The sequence below is a fragment of the Oryzias latipes genome, chromosome 16, assembly GCF_053564925.1.
Source record: "Oryzias latipes strain Hd-rR chromosome 16, Olatipes_Hd-rR_3.1".
Classification (NCBI taxonomy): domain Eukaryota; kingdom Metazoa; phylum Chordata; class Actinopteri; order Beloniformes; family Adrianichthyidae; genus Oryzias; species Oryzias latipes.
In genome coordinates, this window is record NC_136252.1 from 2,513,268 (window position 1) to 2,536,126 (window position 22,859).

The 22,859-nt window shown below is 42.7% G+C and overlaps 1 protein-coding gene and 1 long non-coding RNA gene across 3 annotated transcripts in view; one reads left to right on the plus strand and one right to left on the minus strand.

The window, feature by feature from the left end:
- zhx2a (zinc fingers and homeoboxes 2a) overlaps window positions 1–11,605 on the minus strand; it is a 30,427-nt gene extending 18,822 nt beyond the window's left edge. The window contains exon 1 of one of the 2 annotated variants that reach the window (XM_020701844.3): window positions 11,461–11,605. The gene's annotated coding sequence lies outside the window, so the exon portion shown is untranslated. Of the gene's footprint in view, window positions 1–11,246; window positions 11,388–11,460 lie in introns of those variants that run through there. The other variant, XM_011473319.4, reaches the window with a different exon arrangement.
- LOC110014805 (uncharacterized) lies at window positions 11,301–22,306 on the plus strand. The gene is made up of 2 exons (XR_002289800.2): window positions 11,301–11,439; window positions 19,837–22,306. It is a non-coding gene; the product is annotated as an uncharacterized LOC110014805 (long non-coding RNA).
- Window positions 22,307–22,859: the final 553 nt, after the last annotated feature.

Here is a 22,859-nt window from a genome sequence, read left to right on the forward strand (position 1 = left end):
TGTCTAGTGCAGGGGTCGGGAACCTTTTTGGCCAAGAGAGCCATAAATGCCACATATTTTGAAATGTAATTTCGAAAGAGCCATACAATAATGTAGTGTCCTTTTCCCACACTGAGGCACGGAGACTTAACCTCTCTTAAGGTTCTTTATTCTGGTTACTGCAGACCACAACAAACGCCGTACAATTAATTCAGCAACTCCTCAATCTCTCCCGCCGACACGAGAGCGCTTCTCCCAACTATATATTCCCCTGCTCCCGCTCCAGCCCCTCCCATTTTCCTTATTCGGCCCACAGCTGAACCCCATTGGTCCAAACTACCTAACAACAGGCTGAGCGACAGAACAGAGAGCCAATCAGATCTCTGCTTGATGCCTTCAATGAACCCCAGAACTTTTAACGCGGCCCGACAGCCAAGTTAAACTCAGTCCGCGACAATATGTTTAAAACTAAATATACAAATGAATGTGTGCATTTGATGTAAATTCAACATTTTTAAAGTACAATAAGTCTGTGGATTCTTTTAATAACATTGTTATTCTGTTGCTAATAAATGATGAGTATTTCTCGTGGTAGTTTTGCTGATGGTCTAGTCTGGTTGATACGTGGTGAGTTTCTGCTTCGTTCAGGCGTTGAGACTTTAAACGTCATCGTAGGTCTGAATGTTCTGTAGATGTGAGGCAGACTGATCACATGCAGACGCGGAGCCAAACACACACTCACACGCTGCAGTGAGTGACGGGCAGCGGGTTTTACGTTTTTACAATCCCTGCGCGATTCACCTGCTGCCTGTCCCCACAACACCTCAGCCCCACCCTCTGCTTTCTCCCTCACACACCCCGTCCCCGCATCTGCGCGCTCTTTCTCAGAGACGAGAGCGCGCAGTTTTAGGCACGGCAATTCACAGGTTTTCAGCTGGTACAAACTCTGTGAAATAATAGATAACAGTAAACTGATAGTTTTCTCTCTAAGCACCGCTACTACTGCGCGCCTCTGGCATCGCATTGCGCCCGAGAAGGACTGGTCTAATGAAAGAAAAAAAAAAGTATAATTAAAGATTTGTCTGCGAGCCACATGTGACCATCAAAAGAGCCATATATGGCTCGCGAGCCATAGGTTCCCGACCCCTGGTCTAGTGGGTCTAGATGACCCAACTCCTAATGTTCAAGTGCTTAGGATAGCACAAGGGTTACAAGCACCATGTGGACTTCCAGCTTGGGAGAAGAAGCTTTTCTCCAACCTGTCTCCACGGCAGCCGGTGGCTCTTCTCCACCTGTTTTATAGTTTGTGTTGTACTTTGTAGTTTTTGTGTTCACCTGTGAACACTTTATGTAGTCTTTTGTTTGTGGTGATGTTTAAGTGACGCTGTAGGGGTGAACTGCCATTTTCTTTCACATGTTTTCTCTTGTTTGTGTTAGTCTAGGGTGGTTAGAGTTTTCCCTTTTCATTTGCAGGTAAGATTTCAGATTTCAGTTAGGTGGGGTTATGTTTGTTATTTTGGCCTTGGTCCACCCTGAAGCCTTTTTGCTCCACATTTTAAGTTATTGTTGTTTGGTATTTATTCATTTGTAAATAAATGTGTTATTTTTTTATGGAGACAATCTTTAGATGTTTTGTTATTAATTTAAGATAACATAGAAAACCTTACTTTGATGTTATGCTCCTCTAGGCCCCCCCCAGACATTAAAAGGGTGACAACAAGGAATAAGGACTGATCCCATGGAGATCCACATTTACATCCTTTCTGAGCTGTTGTTCCACATAACTATTTCATAACCGGTTCAATCAACCGGAGTTCAGACAGCCTCACAGCTAAGTTCCATTTACAGTGGGACTCTGAATTAGTTTGTGAAGCACTTCTTCACAAATCAGAGCTCTAAGCATTCAAAGATTAGTTTTAGGATACAAATGTGATCAATTGCTAAAAAGATGAAACCTCCACAAACAGAAAACCCCTAAATGAATTTGACAGGACAAGCTAAGAGTTTGGTCCCAACAATGAGACATTAGGGGAATTCACAAACGCATCTGGTCTTCTGGTAAGCGTTTAGTTAGGCTTCATCTGAGAATTTCCTCTTTTAATTCATCATTATTGAGGTTGGAACATTGGAAAACCTTTTAAAAAAAAACCAAACCTCTTTATCTCAGTGGTTTGGACACTGAACACCAGATGAGTGAGAAACGAATACATCGCTGCACTGACCGACCGGCAAATGATAAAAATATCCGTGTCTGAGGCTGATGCTTGAGTTTCCATGGTAACGTGGCAACACAGGAGTGCCCTCCACCAAGCAGCAAAAATCACACAAAGGTCATGTAGTTTCATGAGAGCATTAATGACTAAACACATGTTTAACACTTTAACCTCTAATGGATGCAGTCACTCAAATTCTGTTCTAACGATAAAAACAAGCATCAGCGAGTCCAGAAGATTTGACCTCATCACAACCAGCTTAAAGTCAACATTTATAACAAACCACAACCAGTTTTAGCTTCATGTTTTTTAAACTTTACGTTTGATCCGCGTCTCTCTAAAATGGTAAATGGCGTCTACTCGTTTGGCGTTTTTCTACCTTCCTGGAAGGCCTTAGGCTCTTCAGTCCCATTTACACACTGGTGGGGGCTGCGCTGCCAAACACTGGCGCCAACCTTCCACCAGAGGCAGGGTGGGGTTCAGTGTCGTACCCAAAGATGCTTCAACACATGCTGGGAATCAAACCTGCAATCTTGCGATCAGAGGTCGACGGGCTGCCACTGCACCACGGCCGCCCCTAAAAGGTTCTGCAGGATCCACAGCTGTGGAACGTTTAGGCCCTGTTGACTAAAACTAGCCCCCCACTATAAACACACGTATCTTCACATTCTGAAAAAGCAATCCAGTTTCATCCCACTGTCATCCCTCCAGTAGACTTCTTCCTCCCAGTCTGCACTTTTTGACTCACTCAAAGCTAACTTGATACCGTTTGGGATAATAAAACTACACTGACTTCCTTGTTTTTGATGCATTGAGCACCAGAGGCAGCAGATAGTCCACTGACCTCAGTGTGCTGCAGTGTGACAGCTCCTATCAGGTAGGCCAAAGCAGTCGGAGTTCCTGCTGCCTCGGCCACATTACACTGCTCCCGTGCGGCTGGATTACCCACATGTCAATCCTTTTCTTCCCTGCAGTGGGCGTGGCCTGTATGAAAGCCTTCCTCATTGGTCTCAGGCAGGACGGGGGGAGTTTCTGAGCTTTTACTGGCTGACGTGGTGCAGAGCAGAAAGCCTGTTTGGGGTTCTTCGTCAGGCCTTTATTTCTCCAGTCATTCAAATCTGGAAGCTTCCCAACACACCGGCACCTTTGGATGAACAGAACAGCAGCTTCTAGTCAGCCAGTGGTATCTGCAGGGAACCCATTCTGACTCCAGGACTGGCTGAAGTTTACAGTCTTAAGGCAAATATCCACTGGCAAGATGTTAGGAGGAACTCTGGGATGAAACCACGAGCACTCATACCACCCTAGGGGGTGCTTGAGCACCTGCCCTTTTTTCCCAGTGCCCTCTGTTATTTTCTTTATTATTTTATTAACAATAATACATTTCTGTTAGAGATACAAGAAAAAGTGTGGCTATAAAATCCCCCGGATATTCTATCAAACCCATTTTCTAGTAATACAGAGTTCTGATCTGCCGCTTCTGTCGTTGCGGCTCCGCTTGGACTCAGCCGCCAGAAAGAGTTAGGGGCGGCCAGGGGCGGCGAGAGAAACTGCTGCCCCACTGAGATCTGGCGAGGGGCAGTAAGGAGACGATGTGAATCTGAGAGTTCTGGTCTAACTAGTCACCGTCCACTGATTTAACGAGCTTAAATATGGTTCATATTTAGAAAAATGCTCTCTGTTGGACAAGGAGTCCCTTTTTAGTTTTGCCAGACGTCTGAACATCAGTTCCACACAGAGCAGATAGCACAGACAGGAAGCTTCAAAATAAAACACTGGGGGATTTTCAAAATAAATGAAAAGTATCTATGGCGAGTTCATAGCTTCCTCGCAACAGATCTGACACTAAATTGTTTAACGTAACATTTTCTGATTAAAGATGCCTTCCTAAACTCACTTAGTTTCACAATTTTCTGAATTCAAATCTTTCTAATCACAACAAAAGTCTGTGTTTGGAGGATCAGCTGTGAATCCCAACATAGAAGCAGAGTCACACCAAAATGCAGAACCAAAATGCAGGAAAACTGGAAACAAAATAAATACATCTAAATCTGAACGAAGCAGAAGTTTGCCTTTGATCATTTTTAGCTTCTGGTTTCTGAAAAACCCTATTTTTCACATTAAAATGCTACAAGAGATTTAGTTTCAAAATAAAACATTCGTAGGTTGTTGTCGTTTTTGTGTGCAGATGACGAGGATTCGGTGAAGGAAACTTGTTGATTTGTAGAAGTTGTTTCTGATTTGTAAAAATTCAATAAAAGCAACTTTACAGTTTCTTTTTCTTTCATAGAATATTATTATAACACTAAGAACTCAACCAAGTCTCAGATCAACTTTCAAAGCAAAAAAATTATTCACATTTTGTTTTTACAGAAATCCTGATTCATTGAGTATTTCTTTTTAACAGGTGAACATTTTCTGTGCTAAAGTTTCTTAACAGATTCCTAATTTCCCATTAATCTCCCTTTTTACAAGTTTCCTCAGATCAGAAACATCTTCAGGTCGACAACTTTTTTTTGACTGAATCTTCATTCTGTCAAATGTTTGCTGCTGGTTTAAACTTAGACTTTGTGACGAAGATGAAGACGTCAAAGTGGATGCTAAAAACCGGACGCTAACTTTAACCACGTCCGACTAAGGCGTGATGAATAAATAAAGCCAAATAAAATGAGACAACCATCGTAAAACTGGTATTTTCTAAATATAATATAAACATAAATGTTTGCAATTTTCTTATCTCCCTGTGTGAAACATTTGAGACCTGATCGCCGCAGCTTCTGGTCCGTGAGAACAACTGACTCAATAAATCCGTGTTTGGAGGAAAACTCCTGGTTTTGTCTGGAAACAGCAGCTTTATGTTTCTGTGAAGTCGAAAACTCTTCTTCAGGTTCCTCACTGATTCTTTTCTCCCCGAAGAAACTTTCCAAATAGGTTTTATTGTTTTTAGCTTTGACTTACTAACGTTGCATTCTGAGCAGCTGTTTAAAGTCACATGACTGTTTAAGACAGACTGACGTGGTGAACAGAATCCGGTAGTTTTCCAAAATAAAACTTCTGTCAGTATCGAGAAAAAAAACAAAAACGGAAATTATCGAAGTGAACATATGCATTTGTTTTCTGCCTGCGGCCCGGGGTTGAAGACCACTGGTCTACGGGACAAAAAAATGTGTTTTTGCTGCCCTTTTCTGACTCTGAGCCCCCGTCCCTCTAAAATCCTGTGCATGTCCCTGATCAGGATTAATGCTTGAAGCTTTAAACGAGACAGTAAGCAAGTTTCCTTTGAAAAGATTCCTGCTCTTATTTTGGAACATTTCCAGGAATCAAACATCAGAAACACAATGTGCATCAGTTCTGATGCACATTGTGTTTTTGGTGTTTCTAACATGTTCCTGTAGCATTTTCCTCATGATGAAGGACATATGTAAAGAAAATTAAGCTCAAATTGGATTTCTGAGTCCTTCTTTACTTGAATTGTTGTAAATCAGGAGCAGACGAAAAAACTGCTGTACGAAAAAGCTATTTGTGAGGTAGAAAATATGCTGGGCGGGCCACACGCTCACAAAGGGCTGTAAACTAGCAGGAGAGCATGTAAACAGAGAACTCTCAGTAACCAGGAGGGGAAGGGGTGTTGATCTATGTCCTAAAAAACAGCACAGAGAAAAAAAAACTGGCATAATCCTAATTACAAGACCACTGGGATTGTTTGAAAATAGATCAAAAGATGATGAACTTTAAGGGTTTTAGTTCCTGGGGTGAAGAGCCAATGAAAGGTTTCCCCCCCCCCCCAATCATAGCTCCCACTCTGCATCTCCAGCCTGTTATTCTATCATGACAGCCTCAGCCCCGCCTACAGGTGATGAGCTCACCTCCATGGACAGTCATCTCACAACCCCTCAGAGGGGGTGGCAGGGGCAAAAGCGGAGAGCAAATGGGAACTGTTAACTCGGAGACCAAAGCTCTGCGGATGATGTCATGACAGTGTGCGTTCTCAACAAGCTCCGCCCTCCAACCCTGGATGACTCGCGTCAGGAGAAGAGCCATTACCCGGCACAGAACTGGAGCCGTGTTGGCAGACAGGAAATGTTTCTGATGAGCCAGAAAAACGTCAAACCAGAAACAGCTCAAAGGTGACTTCCATCTGACCATGAGGCTAAAGGCATGCATGGTAGTGAGCTGGGTGGAGATAAACTCCCTCCAACTGATTTAAACAGGAAAAGGTTTCAGTCCTAATATTACAGGAACAACAAGGGTTAGAAAAATACCAAGAATATAAGGCAAACTCAACAAAACCATGAAAATGAGAGCAGCAGCAGCAGCAGCAGCAACAGCAGCTGCAGCAGCTGCAGCAGCAGCAGCAGCAGCAGCAGCAGCAGCAGCAGCAGCAGCAGCAGCAGCTAGCCCTAACCCACTGGTCCTGCTAGAATCACTGACCCAGATAGCCAATCTGAGCTCAGTCTGCTTGGTGATGAGAGAAAACGGGGGTTTCTGTGACAGAAGAGAACATGAAGATACCAGACCCAATGCTTGACCGACAGAAATAACATCCAAATTACTGAAAGAGTCTGCCATTGATTTGGGAAATGATTTCTTCAGCACTAGAGTTTACAGTTTATTTGACTCAAGACATATTTTATTAGATATTTATTGGAAAATATTAAAAGTGATTTGAGTTAAAAAGCACAAAAAAGTCAGATGATTCTGGTCAAGAGACAGTGTCTATTGTAACGTAGCATTTTCCCACCAACCAGGATCTCAGAGGACAATCACATCTCCTGCCTGTGGAAGTCGCACTTTTCTCTGTTCAATTGCTGTCAAAAATTTAATATTCTCACTCATGTCATCTTTTTGTTTCCTGTAAAAATGTTCCGAGGAGTCTATTAATTATGTTAATGCCGTTTTCAGCCCACATCAAAAGACCTGTGTTGTTTTCTGGGACATAGTTTCTGCAGAGCGGCAGGAGTTGTTTTAAAATCTCCAGTAATACTGACAGGTTAATGGATCCATTCATCGTGACAGTCGATGCATCAGAATGGAGCTTAAATCCCGCCCGGCGTATTTTCTACGCCACAAATAAGATCTGGTATTTTTTCGTCCTCTCCCGATTCCCCAATATTTGAATAAAGAAATATTCAGAAACTCCGTTTTTAATCTTAATTTTCTTTATATGCATGTCCCTCATCACACGAAAATAATTCTAGAAGAACATGTTAAAAACACACAAGAACAATTCTTATTATATGCTTCATGTTGAGTTCAGCTTCTTCACAAATCTTTCATCAAATATCCATAGTTCAGTGAAATATGGAGACATTTTTAGTAAATATTGTTAGTATAAACAACGCGGTAAAGCAACAAAAGATAACGACCAATTTAATGAAAGATTATAGAAAAAGTGAGAAGCTGACAAAGCTAGAATTTGCAAAAACCTTTTCTACACTTCATGTAACCATGGATGAAGAAGAGGAGTGGTCATTCTAGCGACCCACTCAGTCAACTTTTAAAGACATTACGGCCAAAAAGCTATTAGACATCATCAAACAGAAGAAATATAAATATGTTTTGGTGACCCTAACAAGAAGAAAAGTACAAAAGCAATAACACAAAATCTAAACTGTACCAACAAACGCTGTTTGAAAAGGATCATGTTTGTGTGGTAGAAAAAATACGCTGGCAGGACACAGACTCTGCTCTGCTCCATTCTGATGACCCCCCTGCAGACGACGGGGTTTCCCCGCCCGAGCTGGTGTCTGCTCGCCACTTTTGTTTCACTGGTTAGGTTAGGAGGGAGATGTGAGGGGCTGTAATAGAGAGAAGAGGGGGCGGGGTTGCTCTGCACCAACTTACAGCTGCAGAAACTAAGTCCCAGATAGAAAACACTCAACTCGCCATAATCATCATTAAGGGACCACTGGGAACAATTTCAAAAGAGACTAAAAGATGAAGCTCTAATTTGCTGTTGATTATTGTTTTGGTGACCCTTAGGACGCGGTGGCGGATCTGCCTCCGTCCAACAGCTGGAGCGCAGGCGTCCTGAACGCCGCCGTCACAAACAGACTTCCCTGTGATGTAAAAAGACGTGGCAGCGTAAGTGCTGTTCTTTTGCTGCCATCTAAATACATCCATCACAAAGACCCCCCAGGAACAAACAGCTGATCGCTTCACAGCTGGGCCTTTGGACCGGGACATTCTGGGAGGGGGACGTGAGTCAATGGAGCAAAATGACAGAAAAAGGTTTTTTTGAGCCACTTCAGAGGAGCTGGATGTGCTGATTTCAGTCACATGTGGAAGCCGCTGTGCAGCTGCTGCCGTGTGACTTCAGCAGAGACTCTGCTCTGTAATCAACAGACGCTGCCAAAACGCTTTGATTCTTCAGCCACCAATCAAAGTGATCTGCCTGTCAGCCCAAATTACGCAACACTTCCTCTGACTTGGCAGATGAAAGGAGGGCGCCACGTGAAGAACAAACAGCAGCCAAATTTCCCTTCACATGTAAAGACCAAGAGTTGGGGCCTCGTGAGCCGAGCCAAGTTCCACCCAGAGGAATTGCTGGTGACGGGCTGACGGGGGGGTTAAGTGGCCTGTGATCAGAACCCGTCTGCCTCTCTGCAGGGAGGCTGAAGACGCTGATCAGAGGAAACAAACGCCCGATGGGAAAGAAATTCCTATCACTTAGTGACAACTTTCTTCTTTCTGCGTAGCTTTGAAAAATACTCACTTTAAAGCGGAGGTTCAACCCTTTGCAGTGTTTTTTTACATCAATGTGGAATAGATATTTACTACGAAAATGAATGAGGATTCATCAAAACCATATTCTGCTATTTTTGTGTGGATAAAACTGCAATTAAAGAATTTACAATTTTATTCATGCAAACTCCATGAATGTTCAGTCTTGGTTCTTAGTAATGGGACGTTTTTTAAGACAAACAATGAAAACAAACTTGTATTTATTCAAATTTCATCTCTAATTTATGAATGGAAGTCAGAGCCTCTTCACTTTTAGGAACTCTATTGGGACGCATACATGGAAAATGTTTTAATTACATAAAAACTTATTTGATCATTTTAACTGAACAGAGCTGAAACTGTAACTATTAAGTCACTAATTTTACTATAATGAAACAAAGCATTTTTCATTTTGTGTCTTCTTTATTTTAAAGACAAATCAATTCATAAATATGTTGAATAGATAACAACCTCAGAAAGAGTCATTTATTTTCAGTAATTATATTTTTTAGGCTCAGTCCTACGACTAACAGTTATATTTGGGGGCCAAAGTGGCCTTGATAGAAGAACTAAGAGTTCCTCCACTTTATGGGATGTTTCTGAAACGACATGATAGCATCGTCCTTTAGGCTTGAATGAGGTGTTTATCTGCACGCGTGATTTCTGCACCTGCGTGGTTAGCACCTTCACACGTAGGACAGGCTAGGCTGCTGCTTGTCTTCTTTGTACCTTTTTAATTCAAACATTTTACTTCTATGTTTTAACAAAGTTTATAGTTTTTAAAGGTAAACATGTGACTGTAAAGAATGTGGTTTCCACCTAACATTGTAAAAAAAATCCATGTTCTGGAAAAAAAATGTTTCTATGTTTAGAGAACCACTCTGATGAAAATTGTGTGTCGGTGTTTTGACGTGTTCTTGTGGTATTTTTTTGATTGATGATGACATAAAGAAAGAAAATTAAGCACAAAACTGCCCGAGTGTTTCTTTATTCAAGTCGTTGTGAATCAGGAGAAGATGAAAAGATTTGTGACGTAGAGAACGAGCTTCCTGCTCTGCTCCATTCTGATCATCCAGTACGACAAACAGATCCATGAAACTCTTTGTTTTCCTGGAATCTGGATCTAAACTGTACCTGTAGATCTGATATTGATCACCATCTTTGTTGCAACGGTGATGATAGCTTGAGGTTGGGTTTTCTTATAAGCTAGGGGGAGAGTGTAAACAGACAGCTCTCAGCAGGGGGGGGGGGGGTCTAATGAACTCCTGCCGCTCTGCAGAAACTATGCCCAAGAAAACAGGGTTTCTTTTGGCTAAAAATGTCATAATCATAATTCAAAGCCCACTGGAAAACAACAGAAGAAAAGATGATGAGAGTGGGACTTTAAAGACAAGCCTGTGACCAACCATCAAAAGGCCTTTAAAACGGCGTCACAGTTCTGCATCAGAGGCACACAGGTGACCTCTACCTGGATCCTGGTTTTCTACTTCCAACCTGCAGTCCTCACGTATGCAGAGGTTGGTTGCAGGTTTGAGTTCGTCTCCACTGTGACCCTCAGTGGAGTGAAAGAGAAGAAAGACCCCACGGACTACAGTGACTTGTGAGCTGCAGCTATGCAGGAACAAACAGTAGGACTCTACATCAGAGAGCAGGTCAGTGAGCAGCTGGAAGGACATCCGTGTGGCCGCTGGACTTATTGGCCGCCGGTGGGGCGCTGCTCTGCATCGAGGAGTCGGCGTGTCTGCAGCGGGAGCCGCGGTCTCGGAGGAGGCAGCGGCGGCATCACCAGGGGCAACGTTACGCCTTCAAAGCGGAGTCAAAGTCTACAAACACCGGCCGACTCCGAAAGTTCTCCCCGCCCCGCCAAAGGAAGCCGGCACCGGCGCCTTGACGGTCATTTCCGCCGGCCTGACCGCGCCGCGAGGGGCGGAGGGGCGCGCGGAGCAGCCCTCTCCCCAAATGTCCCCCCCTTCGCCATCTACGTAACAACATGTCGGCACAGACGGCCATGTTTTGCTGGTTATGTCGACACGGGGAGGAGGAGGGAAAGTAGACACGACGTTTCTCCTCGCGGTTCCCTCCCGCCTCGATCCCGGCAGACCGGGGAGAAACACGCGCTCAGCCGCCAAAACGTTCCGCTAACAACTTAACGGACGGCGTGTCGGTTCGCAGGTGTCCGCGGTCAAAGTTCACGCGGCGAGACAAGTTCAAACGTGTCTCCGGGGGCGCGCGGCCGCTCGCGAGCCGCGACGACAACTGCGTCCACTTTTAACTTTCGATAGGAGGAGCCGCGGTGGGAAAACAGGGGGAGGGAGTTGATCCGCTGCTTACCTGCCCGCTGCTGCTTCGGCTCAGGTGCTGCGGTTCAATCCCCCCGCGACCATTACACCAACGACCACGCCGAGGGGCTTCCAGCACTTTCGCGGCGGTCCGATAACCGAGGAGACGACGGTCGACGGGAAGAAAAAAATTGGCGATCACAAGGAGGATCTACGCCAAAAGCCACATGATCGCCGACGTCAGAGTACGTATTTGCATGCCGTACCGCGGCGCCGGTACCCGTCCTCTGCGGCTCCATGGTGGTGGTGGGGGGGGGAAGAAAGTTTTGGGAACGGGGGAAGACGGCGCGAGGAGTCCGTGTCCGGTCGACGAGGGGGTGCTGGTGTCTCCGCAAAGCTCCGAAAATGAATGAAAAGCCGCTCGTTCGTTGTTGTCAAGTTGTCCCTTGCTGACGACGCCTGCCCGCCCCTCCGCCCGCAGCTCATTGAATATTTAAGCATCCTTCGGGGGGGGGGGGGGGGGGGGGGGGGGTCTTGTTGCGCCTCCTGCAGTCCGGCTCCTCCACCCGCATCCCGGATGAGGAAAGGAGGCGGCGCAGCGCGCGATCAGCGAGAGGAACCTGCATACATGTGGAGCTGCGGGAGACCTGCAGCTAAAAGTGACGCTCAAACATGCGCACAACAGCGACCTCTGCTGGACGACTGGCAGAACTGCTGCTCTCAATCCCAGCGCATCTGCCTAACCCTTGTGCTATCTTGAGGGGTCCAGATGACCCACTCCCAACGTTAACGTCATCTGTACCCCGCAAGAAAACACAAGGGTTAAAGGTTTCTGCACATAATCTTTGAATGTCCACCTCTTCTGCTCAATACAGCTGTTTCAAAATAACAATGACACACTTTTTCATTGTGTTATTTTCTTTAGGTTAGTTTCCAAATAAAGTTGAGGAAGTGTTTCAGGTGTGATTAAAAAAAAGAAACGTTCCTTTTCAGATTTATAATCTTTTCTTTTGTCATTACAATAGTGACTCACAGCAGCTCGATACTGGGGGATACAAGTAAAAATGAAAAGAAAGGAGCATAAATGCCTATGAGTTGGCGTAAAAATATATGAATTAAAAAAGAGAATTTAAAAAAGTACAAATCCAGTTTTTATATGTGTTCAATAAAGTGACGGCTTGTAGAAGCTGCTAATGAAGGATAGACTTTGTCCTAGAGAATTTCTCAATACATTGACAATTATTGCTAGATTTTGAAGAAAAAGGGGAAAGCTAAAAATACACAGCATCATAGGTCTAGCAGTGCAGCATGGCGGTGGCAGTATCATGTTTCCGCATTTTTTGCAAGAATAACTGTTTGCCTTTACAACCATAAAGATTTAGAAAACTAAAAGCGCAATATAAAAACTTAAAAACAGTGGTGGAAGTATAACTGTTCATCAATGAAACAATGGAATTTGTTTTACATTATAAAGTTGATGGAGAAAGAAACCTTCCTGTTGAAATGAAATGAAAAACAGGAACACAGGCAAATTGAGCAAAAGAGTCAGCTCGCTTGTCCTGCATGGCAGTGTTTTTCAACCTTTTCTGAGCCACGGCACACTTTAACCTTGACCAAAATCCAGCGGAACACCAGCATCCAAGAAAAAAAAAGAAAAAAAAGGAGAAACTCATAGTCTGTATTGATCTACAGTCCATCCACAATCTCACATGCATTTTAGTGATAATTATTGTGTCAGAAAAAGCTGGAAGCTGCAGCTGTTTTTTCTAAAAGATGTAAAAAAAGTTAAGTTAGAAGATTTAAAACCTGTCTGATGTGTGTTTGTTGTTGTTTCAAGAAGTTTAACAAGAAAGACTCGTGTGCTGAGACGCTGTAACTTTAACCCAATGCATCATGGGAGATGTAGTGTGAAAACTGCCGCAAAATGCCAGACAGACTCGCGTCTCTGAGCTTCATTGTTTTGTTCACTTGTTCCACGGTCTGACACCGGATTCTGTGGAAAGCTACACCGCTAAAGACGAGCTTTAGCTGGTATTTTTGTTAGAACTGAGGGACTTTATGAGCAGAATCAGAACAAGGAAGTGAAGACTTGAACCGCTTCTGATTGGTCAGACTGATGACATGTGATTAAGCCTCCAAGAATGATTGGTGGAGACAGTTAAAGGGGCGGGACTTTTCCGCAAACAGCTGAAGCTACGGCTAAATCGCGGTACCGTCATTCTCATCAAAATGTCTTTAATAAAATCAAATAAACAGAAAGAAAAATGTGTTTTATGACATTTCATATTCCCGACTACTCAGTATTTTATCAGGGCCTGTTTGGATGAACACAGAGCTGATTTCCTGGAGATGGAAAATGGTTTTAGATCAGTTAATGAGGGCAATTTCCCACGGCACACTAGTGTGCCGCGGCACACTGGTTGAAAAACACTGCTGTATGGGGATTGGACTGAAAAAAAACCTTTCATTTGTTGGTCACTTCTAAAGACCAACAAAACCATTAGGTTAAATATAATGAAATGATCTGGATTATAACAATCCCTTAATTTGATGGTTTTTGTGTTTGGTCCTGAGAACCACAGTTGGGAATTGTTGCTTCAAAAACAAATGGAATTGTAAAAATGCAGCATTAACCATTGAACATAGTGACTAACAATCCACTCAGAGTTGAAACGCTGAAGAGCTGTTTCTCCAGAGATAACTGTCCAAAGGATTTACATTCCGTCATACAATTACTCTTCATAGCTCAAGAGGTGCAGTTATTCTTGTAATTCAATTAACTGTATTTAATCTGATTACAATATTAAAAATGTAACATGTAACAACATGTACCAACATGTAACAACAACATGTAACAACAACAAAACATGTAACAACACTTTTATTAATTTATTTTTCCCAATGTGAATTATTATCATTTATGAACATGTTATTAACCTCAATTTGTTACTTTTTGATGTCAGTGGTGTTGGGTTAGGTTACTTGTTTGTCTTGGTAAGAAGAAAACAGCTAAATGATCAAGAATTAAGTGTTAAACGATATTTAAATTCCAAACACAGCTGATTGACCTCAATAACCACTAGATGGCACCAAATGGTTAAGAACTGATGCTGACTTTGTTTGGATTAGAGGTATTGAAGTCTATAATTTTTAATACTTGGATTTAATACTATGTAGTGATGAATGAAAAGACTGCCCTCTTTTTTCTTTTCAAATAAATACATATATTTTCTCTGAATTTATTGCTGTTACAAATTATTTTACCATACACGTTTTCTGTCTTTTTGTAAACTAAAAAAAGTGGCAAAAAATAAAGAAAATCCAAAATCTACTTTATTTTTAAATCTTGAAAATAGGTCAAACAAAACTGTTCCAACCATTTTTAAAACTCTTAGCAAAGGTTGTCTATAAAGTGTACTAAATCTATACTTAGTCTAAACTTAAAGTAAGGCAGAATACTTGAAGTTTACGTTTATATGTTATGTAGATATTGCAAAATTAAAATGTTCCAATTCAGTCTGAAGAAGTATTCAGTTAGGATGTTTCCTACGCCTCACATACATGGCCTATAGGACATTTGCTATACTAATACTTAAGTATACTTAATAAAATAAACTACAAGTGTGCTACATTTTACTGAATAAACTATGGGGAGGTCAAGTAATTTTAAACATTTGATGTTTGGATAAACTTAACTGGCCACACAGAGAAACACACCTGATGGTAGTTAGAAAGTGTCAAAGTAGATTTAACCTTTGACACACCAAACATGAAGAAGACAAAAAGAACTGAGGACAGTTGGAGAATTTTAAAGCAAACTCATGAAAATATGTGAACAATCCAATGTTACTTTTTTCCAATATGTACCATAAAGGGCTGGATAGCTCAGTTGGCTGGTTGTAGGACTGTTGAACCTGGGTTTTCTTCCCTGGGCGTTTCAATGAGACAGATCCAGTGTGGGTCCTTGAGCAAGACCCTTCGTGCTGCTGCTTATCCGGGTCTCCTGTGCCTTGAAAATACAGGGTTGTTTCAGGACGGGCATCCAGCGTAAAAACTCTCTGCCAAACCAAACCTGTGCGAATGTCTGATGACCCCTAACAGGATAAGCTGAAAGGTGCATAGTGACACAGTGGCTAACGCTCCCGCTTCACAGCGAGAAGGCCCTGGCTAGAATCCCAGCTGGGTGGAGTCTGCATGTTCCCCCTCAGGATGCGTGGGGTTTCTCTGGGCACTCCATCTTCCTCCCACATACTTCGTAGGCTAATGAGTGACACTAAAGTGTCTTTGGGTATGTATGTGTGAGTGGGAGTGACTGTGTGCCCCTGTAACAGACTGTCCTGTCCAGGGTGTACCCTGCCTTTGCCCAACAGTAGCCGGGACAAACTCAGGCAACCCCGTGACCCCAAAAGGGATTTTGCAGGTTGAGAAAAGAAATGGATGGATAGAACAGAGAGATGGATGAAAACCATGTCAAAATCCATCTTCATTCAGCTTCCGCACACATTCAGGCTGTCCTGCAGACTCAGGGCCCAACAGTGTCTTCATCAGAATGGTAGGTGACAAACCCCTCTGCTGAAAGAAGAAGGTTCCTATCTGTGGTATCTGAAGCAGCTTGCAGATTAGTGGTTCAAGATATATGTTGAAAAGATGTGAAGATATTGTGTACGATAATAGGATTCTGAAAGGATGGTGCCTCTTTAATTTGGTTTTTCATGTTCTTTAGGTTAAAGTTGTTATCCATCCATCCATCCATCCATCCATCCATCCAACCATCCATCCATCCATCCAACCATCCATCCATCCATCCATCCATCCATCCATCCATCCATCCAACCATCCATCCATCCATCCAACCATCCATCCATCCATCCATCCATCCATCCATCCATCCATCCATCCAACCATCCATCCATCCATCCACCAATCCATCCATCCATCCATCCATCCATCCATCCATCCATCCATCCATCCATCCATCCATCCACCAATCCATCCATCCATCCATCCATCCATCCATCCATCCATCCATCCATCCATCCATCCATCCACCAATCCATCCATCCATCCATCCATCCATCCATCCATCCATCCATCCATCCATCCATCCATCCATCCATCCGTCCTTCCATCCATCCATCCATCCATCCAACCATCCATCCATCCATCCATCCATCCACCCATCCATCCATCCATCCATCCATCCATCCATCCATCCATCCATCCATCCATCCATCCATCCACCAATCCATCCATCCATCCATCCATCCAACCATCCATCCATCCATCCATCCATCCATCCATCCATCCATCCACCAATCCATCCATCCATCCATCCATCCATCCATCCATCCATCCATCCATCCATCCATCCATCCATCCATCCACCAATCCATCCATCCATCCATCCATCCATCCATCCATCCACCAATCCATCCATCCATCCATCCATCCATCCATCCATCCATCCAACCATCCATCCATCCATCCATCCATCCATCCATCCATCCATCCATCCATCCACCAATCCATCCGTCCATCCGTCCATCCGTCCTTCCATCCATCCATCCATCCATCCATCCATCCATCCATCCATCCATCCATCCATCCATCCATTTTCCAAACCTGGCTACAGTTGGACAAAGGTGGGGCACCGTGTCAGAAGTCAGAGCTGTGTCTCCCCCTCTGGTCACCAGCAGGAACCGTCTCCAGAGTTCTAGACGCATTTCATCTCCCAGCAACCCCAGCGTGCAGTTTCTGAGTGCTGCACACCTGACTCTCACTCACCAAATCAACCACAGCAGACTTTAACCTCTGCACTGAGCCTCATTCAGTGCAAAGTATTGTTTGTGCCACTCGGCCGGCATTGCCAAGCGTTATAGCTTGACCTGATCCTCTGCCTCTGCCTCTGCCCCTGCCCCTGCCCCTGCCTCTGCCTGCCATGAATCTCACCTGGATCCGGACTACTCCTGTTTCTCTTTTGATGCTCCTATGCTCATTAGAGACCCCTGCCTGCCTCACCCTGATTAAGCTTTGTGGACTTTTAGCTAAGCTAACACAAGTGCTGCAGTCAGATCCAGCCGTCTGCCCTTTTTTGTGACACACAGTCACAATTAGGCACAATTTAGAGTCGCAATAACCCTATGAAAGCATGTTTTTGGATTGTGGGATGAAGCAAGAGAAAACCCAAACATGCACAGGGAGGAAATGCAAACTGGGGCCTTTAATCTGGGAGGCAAGAGCACTAGCCACTACGGTACCATGCAGCCCAATTTTGTCATGTTTAAGTTTATTTATTAAATGTCCAAGTTTCCACCACCCAGCCTTGTCTACAGCATTTTGGGACCTTCACCACCTTTTCTTGACAGGATGCAACTGATCTGTTATTTCCTTAGCAAAAGTGTGCAACCAAGTAATGGTCACAGCACTTTTTCCCGTCTTTGCTTTTTCTCCCACATGTACAGTATTCCCCACATATTTGTGGGGGTTAGTGACCAGATACACCCGTGAATACAGAGAACCCCCAACCCCCCCATGCCCCACTCCCCGCGAGCAAAAAATGTCCGTCAGCGATCTGCATTTCTGATACTTTTGGGAACCATTTATTAAAGAACGTTGGAATATTGCTCAACATAAAGAGTTTTCTTTTATTTCAGAGCTATTGACTGTACCTTAGTGTACTTTGTAACACACAGTGTCATCTAAAACTAGGAGCCTGTGCTTTCTCCTTCATCACTGAAGTGCGACAGGGCTTCTTCTTCCAGAAAAGGCCATTTCATCCATCATTCTCTCATCCGGATGATAATTAATCTCCGTAATTATCTTCCTCAGCGTATCAGGATATTCACAGACCAGTTGTGAGTCAGCAGATGCCATTTCTCCATGCAGGGACACAAACGTCTGTTGGTAGCGATTCAGGAACCAGTAGAACCAGCTTCTGCTCCTGTGAAATATTCTTTAGCAGCCAGCAAGGAAGCCGACGGGCCGGCGTGCTCTCCATTTCCACCCCCTTCCTCAGAAATTCCCGCAGCACCTCCCTCAGACGGAGAAGTCTCATACAAGCGTCTTGAGTTGTGTACGTTTTTGCGATAAACCAAAGGAGTCAGGTGACTTTGAAATATTCGAATATGTGAAACCACAACTATTTAGATGTGAATAAGGACAGGGAAGACTGTATTCCAAACCGCATGAAGATGTCTACCAAAAACATCAATTTCCTGGGAGTTGATGGGCACATGAGATGTTCTTGCAACTTCCAGAACCAGTAATGTCTGAATGGAAGGTTCAGGTTTGAAGGCCTCACAGGGGTAAAGATTGATTTAGTCTTTGAACAAGCATGACAGACATTTTCTTTTTAATTGGACCTAAATTTTTCTCTTTTTTATTGCTCAACTTGACAGTATAATCCTCCTCTGTGATAGTTTACACTTTAAATGTCACAAGCTTTAAATTGCCCGCGCTATAAACAGCAGTAGTTTTTAATTTAAACTATATTTTTAGATTGAAAAATAAAATGTAAAATAAAATAAAACGTAAATATAGTTTTTCACAAAACATGTCCTGAATGACTCCACTTACATGTCTCCACAACTGTCTTGGATTTAATTTGATAGCTGATCAGTCTGTTAACTTTTAACCTTTAATGTTTACGATTTACCCTCAGGCTGTCTTTCTCCTCGTCAGGCATGAAGTTTCAATTTATATGCACCTAAAAAACTTAATAGCCCTTTTTTCTCTTTTTTTTACAAGAGTTGCATGGAAACAACCTAACAAAAGAGCCCACAGACGGAACCACGTCGGCAGTGATTTTACCACAATTATCGTAAACTGTAAAAGTTCACAAATGTGGCAACAACTGCTGAGGGAGACTGGGGTTGAAGGAATTTATCACGTACAGTAGCTGTTATTACACTTTAGAAAGTGATATACTGTGAGCATGTATCACAATATTTTTAGATCATCGAGACGTCGGCCTTTGCTGCAGCAGGTCTCAAAAGGGACGTGGTTTAAAAAAATAATAAAAACGCAAATCCTGGAGTTAACTGACAGCTCTTATTTGGTTAACTGAAGTGACTGTTAACTCAAAAGCACAACATGATTATTTCACTTCCAGGGTCGAACTGCAAAGCACTGACTGCAGCTCTGAAATGAGATGTCTTAGCTTTTTCCACTTGGTGTTCTGAAATGTTTGGTCGATTCTATAAGAAGAAAGGAGATGTTTACATAGTAAAAGACATCAAATTTGGTCACTTTGATGGTCAGAATATATCCTGTACATTGATAATTTGATTCTAGAGTTTTTTATTTAAAAAGAAAACATATTTTATTACATTATGTATGCATTTACAATCTTCTTCAGAAAGTGTACTTTTCGTTGTGTAATTGTTAATGCTCGTGGAAGTGGAACGTTGAGGAACCTCTTGTCATGGTGCCTCTGTCAGCTCCTCCCCCTCCCCTCTCTGCTCTGCTCCGGAGGACTCCCAGCTGTTGCCACTCACCTCATCATCCCTGCTGCCTTCTTAAGGAGATCCACAGCCAGTGTTCGTTGCCAGTTCGTTGCTCCACCATGGTGCTTGTCTGGTCGCTCATGTTTATGCCTAAGAGTAATTCTTGTTAAGTAATTGTGCCTTTACGCCTTTTTCCAGGACTTTATCACCACGAGTACTACCTGGGATTCACTCCGGAACGGTCCGTTCTGTCCACGCTCGCCTCGCCAGCAATTCATGCCTTCTCAGCCTTCACAGAAGCCCTCCAGCCACGCCACGTCTTCCTGCTACTCACCTGCAATCTCGAGCCGAAGATCCCGCCTTGGGAAAATCACCTGCAAGAAAAATAAACCAAACTACTTACCATAACACTCTCCTGTTTTCCTTCCGGGTTCCAGCATCTGGATCTGTTTCAAAGTCTCAAACCATGACACCTCTCACCTTCTCTGGTATGTTTTCACATGCAGAACTCTCAGGAGTAAACAAAGACTTCCCAACTGAGAGGAAAAACATCCAGTTTTAACACTTACCCAGTTGACTTAAAAAGTGGGGGTTATTGCCCAAACCAAGGCCAGAATAGGTTGGCCAAAGAAAACACAAATATGAAAACTGCTTGTCCCACTGCTCTGATTATTTTACACGAGAAAGTTTGTTCTTTCCCAATTGTGAAGAGACTTTTACTTTTTTTCAAAAAACAACAGTGCGCCTTATCATGAGCGGTTTATATAAGGATTAATTCTGGTTATGTTTATTGATGTCAAAGAGACTTAGTTGGGTGTTATTGTGAATCTGCTAACACGGCTAGCTGACTGATGAACTCACCCACTAGGCACGGACACTTTCCAGATCATGGCTAAATCAAAGCTTATAGATGTACATTATGCATCTGATACACATGAATCCACAGAGATCTATTGCACATTGTCGTTTGGATCTCTAGCAGACAACTTTCTCACAGCTAATCATGTTGCTGTCCCATCATGCCTTGCACAATGTAAACAAGCCATTTGGGTTGGTTCTTCCCAAGTCTATTAGTCTTAGATATCTAATAGACATCTATGTCTATTAGATAACTGATAGACATCAATTGTAGATGTCAATGAGACATCTGGACGTCTCAGACAACTGTTATTTGTTATTCTGTTAGATATCTACCAATAGTGTTCTACATATAGAGGTCTCCTACACATCTTCCTGTAGACATCTAATCTAATTACATTTTCTAGATATAAATTAGAACAGCCAAGTCAAACATGTTTCTGTCATTGTTATTTTGGTGTGCCGTCAATCTTTTTCTCCTTTTATTATCAAATATAAACATGACAACATTGTTGTTGAATCCACTTCTTTTTCCTAATCTATACAGTTCTATACTTTAAGAACTTTGCTTCTGAACAGCAACTAGACTCTGTTGTGCAGCAGAAGATCAGAAAATGTGCTTCAAGCGCATTCTGACAATAGATCAAACCTTTTACCGTCCTTTTGTTCAGTTATATGACAGGTTAAAAATCTAAACAGAAATCCATTTGTTGGATTGTTGTTTTGATGCAAGTTTCTGAGATCTTTAGCCCAGATAAATGTCAGTAGAATTCTTTGCTATTTCTTGGAATGTAGCACTTTGTGATCATTAGTGTCCTGTGAACAAAAGGGCTGCACTGTGGTGTAGTGGGTTGTACAGTGAGAAGAACCTGGTTCAAATCCCAGCTGGAACTGTTCTATGTGAGGTTTGCATGTTCTTCTGCTTCCTCCCACATGTTTCATAGGTTAACTGATGTCTGTAAATTACTCCTGCGTGTTCGTGTGGCCCTGCAACAAACTGGTCCCCTGATTCAATGATAGCTGGATTGGAACCAGCAAATCTGTGACCCCAAAAGGGATTCAGTGGGTTCTGAAGATGAAGGAATGGATGTTAAATTGCAGTTGTTACTTTTTTTACCAATAAAAGTATAGAAGAAATCCAAAAATATCCCAAGATTAGATGACTACACGTAGATGTGTAGCAGACCTCCACATGCAGATGTCTTTCAGAACATGATTGGTAGACATTTAATAGAGTAAAACAATAGAGTTCAATGAATTTACCTCAGGATTAATAAAATATAATTGAATGAAATGATCAAAGATGTCATGTAGACATCTACAGAACATTTTTGTGAGTATCTTTGACTCTTGTCTCGCTTACATATGAATTAATTTCAAAAACAGACTATTAACTAACAGTGTGCCTTATAGTGCAGAAAATAAGGTGGTTAAAAGACAGCAAAGACACAGAGGTGTTATGCAGCTCTCCTTTGATAATTTGATTATTTATTTTTAGGAAATAAATAATCAATTTCACAATTGATTTCACAATTTCACAAAGCTGTGTACTTAAGGGAATTCTACAGTTACAGTCAGTGTGTGAATGCTTCCTGTCTGCTGTGTCTTCCAGTTGTGTTTCCCTGTGAGCAGCCGTGACCCTTTAAGGCTGCAGACAGTTGGAAAGTGATCAAGAAGCTGCGCAGCCAGCAGGAGCTATAAATCCTGTTATCACTGTGGTCTCAAACTGACTTCTCTTCCCACTCTGAGTCATGACACAAATGTTTACGCAGACATGACGTGCAGAAGTATAATTACAAATTATCTTGCGGTAAGTTTTCCATCACAGCTTTTCTTCTCAGTGCAATCTGCATAAATGTCCTGGTTTCTTTCTTAATGTCTTTAGATACATTCACACTGTCCTCAAGCGGCCACTTCCATTGAGAAGCCTGTGTAAACCAGCATGAATGTGCGTTTCAGTCGTCTGCACTCAAACTCTCGCGTTTATGTTTCACTACACAAGTTTCTACAACTGTTTTTGGGCTCTACGTACAAAATGCGTGTACTGAACTTTGACCAATCAGGGTCTCGGATTTGGTAGTTATGTTTGGATGGTGTCCCTTTTAATTCACGGAAGTGCCAAGTACAGTACAAAAACAAAGCCTGGAGCAAGATTTCCGAGATTTGCACTGCTTCGACATTTTGCACCAAGCGTCTTCATACTATAGGTGGCATACATGCGCTAGTAAACAGTAGAAAAAAAGAAAAAGAACAAGAAGCCACTCCCTACTTGTGCAGTGTAAACACTGTGGGCTATATGCACAGTCAAGAACCTGAACTTATTTCTTTCTTTAACGCGCGTCCTATGCCCATTTGTCCATAAC